Source organism: Zosterops lateralis (genome assembly GCF_965231275.1).
Source record: "Zosterops lateralis genome assembly, chromosome: 3".
Taxonomy (NCBI): Eukaryota; Metazoa; Chordata; class Aves; order Passeriformes; family Zosteropidae; genus Zosterops; species Zosterops lateralis.
In genome coordinates, this window is record NC_139764.1 from 80,871,392 (window position 1) to 80,879,246 (window position 7,855).

The following is a 7,855-nucleotide window of genomic DNA, read 5'->3' on the forward strand; positions in this document are numbered from 1 at the left end:
CAAAAAAGCAAATGTTTCACAAGCCTTTCCATATCCCTCTCAGTCAGAAAAAGCTTGCTGAAAAATGGCACAAGCCAAAGACTGTTAGTGTACCGAGTTCCACAGTCCATCCATTTGAGATAATTTTTCAGTGTTAGTTAATTTATCTTAGTTTACTGCTGTGTTAAAGCTACAAAAATGTTGGAAGAGATGGGTACTCTTCCTTAGTATACCTATATCTCTTATGTTTCTGCAAATTGCAAAGACAAATTGAAAGAGGCCCTAGTTGTAAGCTTATAACACTTCTCTCCTCCTCCATAGTTTCCCAGGTACAGGAAAAAAAAAAAAAAAAAAAAAAAAAAAAAGTGGTGCAAGAGAAATGTTCTTTTCCCATCTTTACACAAATACAAACCATAGCTGTAAACCAGTGATAAACTCAGTGCCTAAACCTGGATACTGTAGCAAAATTCAGGAGTCTCTTCCTGTTCTGTTACAACTCACTCATGGCAACAGTGAAAAGGATCAGGGGACTTTTTCCTGTTATAGATTCTCTAAGACACAGCTTTTACTTGGTTCAGTGCCTGTAGCATTCTGCAGAACATCTTCTAGTTCACCCACTGCCAGAGGCTGACCTCGAGGTCCATGGTCATCATGGTCTCTTCTCCTACCTTTCTGCCATTATTAACATTCAGCCTCTTCAGTTACTTTCACCTGTAACCTACAAGGAAAGGTTGAGAGAACCTCTGTTTGAAGTTATGTCACAACAGATGACGGTGGCTCAAGGAGCTGGCTGTTGGTGGCTCACACCAGCAGCTAACCCAAACCATATCATGACCCAGATTGCAGCAGGAAAAGTGTGGCATTGTGTTGGATGGCATAACTGTGATGAACTGTGTAGCAAATGGAGAGGGACACATGGAAATGGAAAGTGAAACATTGTGTAAATGTCGATTCATTAGGAAGTTGTCCAGTACATAGAAGAGTGAAAAGGGAAAAAGCAGGGAAAATAAATATGTGAAGAGAATTATATGAATAATACTTTGAAACTAGTTTAGCAACATGTTTGCTCCTTTCATATAGCAAAACAGGAAGTTAACTGCACAGGGTTTCTCCTGCAGCTCTGGTGATACTCACTGATGAGTTGAACTGTAACTCAGTACAGTTACACTCTTTGACTTGTGCCATTTCTCACACTGATGATAGGTTTAAACATGCAAATAAGTTCTGGGCAAGAATGGCAGTAGAGGAATGAAGCCAGGAGGGGAGAGGAGTGTTGTAGGGGAAAAATACACAGCAAATCTGTGTTGAAGACAAGTTCATACCTAGGCACATCAAGCCCATTGAAGGTGTGAACAAAACCTGGCATCAATAGAACATATGTCCCCAAAATAAATTGGCAGCAGGGATTGTTCAATATCCTGAAATGAAATTAACTGCACTAGCAAACTCCTAAAACACTCTCTGTCTTGCTTTCAGCCTAAACCAGCTGGGCTTCTTCCCAGCTGTTCTGAAGATTTGTCCAGGCTGTAGGACTCAGACACTGTCAGCCTGTCTTCATAGAAGAGGTGCTCCACTCTTTTGATCACTTTTAGGGCCTTCCTGTGGACCTGCTCCTGTGCTAAGGACCCCAGAGCTACACACAGGTGGGGTCAGAGGAGAGGGACAGAATCACCTCCCTTGACCATCTTGTCACACTTCTTTTCATACAGCCAAGGATATGGTTGATTTTTGGGGCTGCAAGTGCATATTTCCAGCTCATGTCCTGCATCTCATCCACCAGTACCTGTAGTCCATCTTATCAGGAGTATCAAATTGTTTCTTTGCTGAAAGATTGGATTCCACATAATCAAAATAAATGAATCATACAGACACACAAATATGTAAAGTATGTAGAACGGGTATTTGACCCTTGCCTCTGTCTTCAGTCTGGCTTCATCTGTACCAAATTTAGTGTATGACTGATGTGAACTCATAAGGAATTACCTTGTGCACACCACACCTCAACCTATTTACTTTGAATAGGCCGGAAGCAAGGACAATATTACATTGTTTGTATTGATTTGGGAACCACACCTTGTGATTACCTTATCTTTGGGCTATGATTGTGAGGCTTCCTCTTGTATTTACATTTCTGCCACTGGTTTTCTGTGCAACTAGGGACAACTTATTTAAATATGCTATGGCTCCATTTCTTCATCTCTAAATTGGATGCAATTCTTTCCTCATGAGATTGTTATGAAGACACATTAATTAACATTGATAAACAGAGGATATCCTGAGGTGAATGAGATAGATACATGAAAAGTATTCTTATTATTCATAGTATGACAGCACATTCTGATTGTATGTGCACAGGGAATATGCACACCAGCTCAGAATAGGTGAAGTTTACCTAACATAAGGGTGGGATTAGTTTTCTTTAGTCACCTAAAACCTACTAGTCACTATTGTAGGCTTTTTATATCATTGATAGAGACAGAAAACCCCAGGCAATGAATTTTTTATCTGAGGGTGATTGAAAACATCTTCTTCTGCAAGTATCTATTTCTCCCCACTGCATGTGGAACCTGGAGCAGCTCATAGAACATTTGCAGGTGCACAAAGTGACACCAGTGACACTTAGTGACACTAAGCACAGACTTGCACAAACTGCTGCTGTTTATTACTTATTCATTAGAATGATGAGGCTAAAACATCACCTATATTGTACCCACCATATCCTTTAAAGCTGGCTTGGACAGCCACATAACAAAAATCATACAAGTGTGTACCCAGCTCTATTATTGCACATGGGGGTTCACACTACACTGTGTTTCTAAGCATACAGACACAACACTGGAGAATCACCTGGAAACTATGGAAACTCCAAGTTCTGCAGGCATGAGCTCAGGTTTCTTTTTCTTCACTGAATGCATGGCAAGCCCTAGCCCAGAAACTGAATATGCAGCAAGGATCCATTTAAATTTAACATCAGAGCTGAGCTAACATTTGGAAGAAGGAGAGAAGTAGGAAGAGGTGAAGGAGGTGAACCCATCTCAGGTATCCATTTAAACATCAGTAAGATCAGTAAGTCATTGTTATAGGTCTATACCTATGTAGGAATATTATCTTGGCAGCCTCTAACCATAACATGGACCAGATGCCATATTCCCTAGCCTTCCCTTCTATGGCCAAAGCATTTTTCATGCAGCCATGTCAGAGTGTTTTAAAACTGCCAATATCCAACTTGCCTGCAAGATATTTTTATCTAAGCTTATTTTGCAAAGCCTTCATGGTAAGGGCTCTGTTCCTGTTGTAGGTATGATTTCTAGCATAAAGGTTCCAGTTCTAGTCACTATGGCATTACAGATAAACCATTACTATTTCCAATTAATAGAATATTTTCTCAACCTTCTATAATCCATAGTTGTTATACAGTGGATGTATTCCACTCATAGCTAAAATTCCATTTATACATATGTTAGACATACAGAATATTCACATGTTGGGGTATAGTGCAAGATAGTCTAACATGTTTACTATTATCATGCAAGAAAAATCTCTATACATTTATAAGTGCTCTATATGGTTTCGTGCTTGATTTTTCTAGGTAAAATGGTCTTCCAAAACTCTTGTGATGACCATATTGGATATTCTGGCTGTACTGTAACAGCTGTTATTATTATTAATCACAGTATTGCCATTTCTATACAGTAGCATAGTTGTGATTATTATTACACCTGTACAGTCATAAATACTCCTTTTCAGTATGATTTAATCTTATCATTCATAAATTTGAGTAAATTTAGGATTATAAGCACTACCTGATCATAAATCCTGTATGATGTACTGTGAGATAGGATATACTGAAAGTACAGCTCAGGACATGTCACATTTAAAAAAAAAAACAAAACAAAACAAAAACAAAAAACAAAAAAAAAAAAAAAAAAAAAAAAAAAAAAAAAAAAAAAAAACAAAAAAAAAAAACTAGGGATAGATTTCATTTTTACTTGTCATGCGAATTTTTTCTGTCAATTCTAACACATAAATGCTGTTCACATGGAATAGAATACAGTTTGCATCTCACCTAGACACTTCTCAAGTCACCAAGTAAAGCTATCCTATTTAAAACACTTGAGCTAATACTATAATTTAATGGATACAGATCTTTAATTATATTGGTTATATTTAAAATATCCAAACAGCACAGAAATGGAAAACTCAGAGTCCACGAGTATTAAAACATTAAAGCACTTGGCCAAATGACTCCCTTAAATATTAAAGTTGATTTTTCTCTAATCTGGAAAGACTCATTAATTTAATGTGCATTAGAGAAAACATGTTCAAATATTAAATTCGTTGATTTCACAAACCTGTAACTCATTATCATGACTCAGGTTCAGCACTCAATTAAAAAGGCAAAAATTTGATTTCATTAAAACAAAAATAAAATGTGGAAGCAATTAATGGCCACCAACCACATATTATGAAGTACAGATTTTGTTAGATAGGCTTACTATTTGAAGATCAGAAGTCTGACCAATAAAGACAATGGTACTAGCCTGCAAGATAAAGCTTCTGCAAGTATCTGAATTATGTGAGTTTAAAAAATTAGAGGTGCAAAAACTAGTTCATTTAATTTATATGGATTAACAAGTAGCTAAGTGAAAGTCAGGGTAACGACAAATGGACCATAAGCTGTATGGAGTACAATATTTTCTGAGATAACATTGACAGATCTGGCATTCACATTTCCACAAAAATACTGAAAACTTGCAAAAACTTTGGGGAACAATATAACATCTGGAATAGTCCTAACACTAATCATCAAAATAAGACTAATCTGGTTTGCAGTCCAATAAAAAAATCAAGAAGTTACTAAATGAAGAAATATGAATGGAATACCTACATAGAGAAGAGATTACTGACAATAGACTGATTTGTGCAGTAGAGCTGAGTAGGTATAAAAGCTGCCACTGGAAATTCTGACAAGTAAAAGTAATGATAAGTAAGAACCTATAAGTAATTAATTCAGAAAAAAACAGAGAAATGGAAACCCTTGTATGCCACAGATATGACTTCTTTTTCTTTGCTGCAAAAAGTTATATGGAGGCTATTTGATAGGCAGCCAGTCTGGGCTGAAACCAGAGCAGAGATGGTGACAGCAACCAAGAAGGATGTTTCATTTGCTTCTTGACACAGTAACCAGCAGGTGTGAGGACCACGTCCTCTGCGCCGCAGCCAATAAGCAGCTCAGGGCTGGCACTGGGTTATGCATGGACCTGCACTTCGGCAGAGTTTCTGGTGCACTCCCTTACCCCTGTATCAGCAAAATACAGGAGATGGGCTCTTTTACAGTCAGGTGCTGTCATGCACTGCATTTTTCTTCAGGTACTGATATTGTACTGTGTAAAATAGTAAAAAAATTAAAAGTATCAATTCCCCTCTGTAGTTAAAAAGCCTCTGTGGCGTTTGAATACACCCCTGGAGCTACTTCTGTACCTACAGATACCCCTCCTAGAGCATGCTGGCATAATGAATGCTACTATATATAATATATAGTGCATAGATACCAGTACTGTTCCATGCTGTTATTCTGTCCAATACACAGGATGGCATTTGTTGAATTTCATAAAATGTTTGTCAGCCCATTTCTTCAGCTTGTTAAGGTGACTCTAACAGCAGACATATCCAGCACAATGGTTGCTGCCTAAATTTGGATATCATCTGTGAACTTGTGGCAGATACAAGCTGCTCCATTGCCAAGGCTATGAATGGAGATGTTGAATAATATTGCTCCCAATATGAATGCCCAAGGAATACCACTTGTAAACAGACATCACATCATTTTCAGCTCATTGGGGTTTTTTTACTCACTTTAATTCACTCAGCTAGTGAATTAAACTAATGGGTAAACCTACTGACTCTGTCTATCTAGTTTAGCTCCAAAGATGCTGTAAGAGCAAGACAAAAGCTTGCCAAAGTGAAGGGCATCCACTTCTCTGCCCTCATCTTCAAATCCAGTCATTACAATGAAGAATGTAATTAGGTTGGTCAAGATCAATTTGCCATTGGTAAATCCATACTTTTTTTTCCAAACACTTTCTTCTTTTATGTGCCTATACATGGCTTACACGAGGATTTGCTCCTTAACTGCCACTAAGATGAAAGTAAAGCCAGATGGTCTCTCTTTCCCCAGCTCTTTCTCCTTGTCATCCTGGAAGATGAGTGTGACATTTGCTTCTGCTGTTATTGGAAACTTCTGGTCACTGTAACCTCTTGAAGAGACAGAGAATAGCCTTGCAGTGGTATCAGTCAGGCTTCCTACTTGGCTCTGTGTTCAAGTTGCATGGGTAATCCCCAACTCAGTCTTCCTCTAACACTGGTTATATTCCACCAAACATATGGAAAGCCTGAGAACAAATTTTGCCAATAAAAACTGGAATGTAAAAACCTCCACCTTTCTGACCCCTTTATTATTAGGCTACCTGTTCACTTGGCCTTATTCTTCCTCTTGCTGCTTCCTTCATGTACTTCTCTATTTTTGACTCTGGCTAGACTTTAGTTTTTTTAATTCAATTGTTTCAGACTTGAGCATTCCTTCTGTATTTATCCTGAGCAGCCCATGCTGCCTTCTGTGTCCCATAGGATCCCTTTTTCCTATCTAAGCCCTGTCAGGAGTTCCCCATTGAGATAATGTGGCCACTTCACATCTGCATCATGTTCTGCAGACAGAAGCTGATGCTTCTCATGGTTTGAGACTCACTCTCCTGGGCTCCTTTTCCTTTCAAAGGAGCAGCTCCAGGGAACTTGCACAACAATAATCTCCCTGAGGTCCTCTTCTTTTAAGTTAGAGTTGATGTCACTTCTTGCCTCTTTTGCTTTCCATCTTCAAATCTTACGGCTTACCAGGTCTAGACCAAGCAATCCTGGTTATTTTGTTATTAGAATCAGCTAGGCAGAAATAAAAACAAACTTTATTATTCAACAAGCTTATTTAAAAAGAAGACAATTTTTTTTATCTTGACATGTATCAATAAATTAATCCTCAGAATATACACTACTGTAAATATATTATTGTATTCTTATAATCCAGCATTCTTGGCCTTCCTCATACTGGCCACTTTCCCAGTGAAAAGGTGAGTAACATACTTCTCTTTGTGTTTCTGCTGTAAAAAATATAAAATAGGTGTCTGTAAAGACTCTGCTGAATTCAGTGGAGTCCTATTCATTTACACAAGATCTATTCCAGGTGTTGATTCATGAACTCTTGAAATAATTCAGATACAGAGCTATCCTTTTGTGTCCATGTGCCTCTCATTACCTCTGATTTTTTGGTAGATATTACAGTATCTGATTAACCTGTGTCATTTGGACATACTTTAATATTGCCTCTAACAGATAGATTCTCTTCCAATGTCAGGCTTCCCAGGTTTTGGGTTTAAGCATCCTGCTCTATGACATATAGATAAGACCTAATATCTTGAGACAAGACCTGAGGCAAAATAAAGATTTGTGGATAGATGCAGAGGTCATAAAATGTGCATGCAAATAAAATGTGCATGCTGATAAAATGTGCTTATTTGCTGCACTTACTCATAGGCAATAACTGTCTTTTAAAAAACATGATGGTTTAAGGTGTCAGCTTCCCTTCTGTGAGTCCATTTATCTGCCACGTAGAGCTGTGACTCTTACCTTGGGGACAGGTGACTTCATTCCCACCAGAGCTTTGTAATCCTGGTAAAATCTTCCTGAGTATTAATTGCCTCTTGCGCTAAGAATGGATGGCTCAGAGGCTAACACCAAGCCCAGAGCCACAACACACTGTAATGGGCAGTGCAAATCCCTGCAGGAAGCACAGCGTGCCTGCAGAGCAGCCCTCCCTGGGGATTTCCCT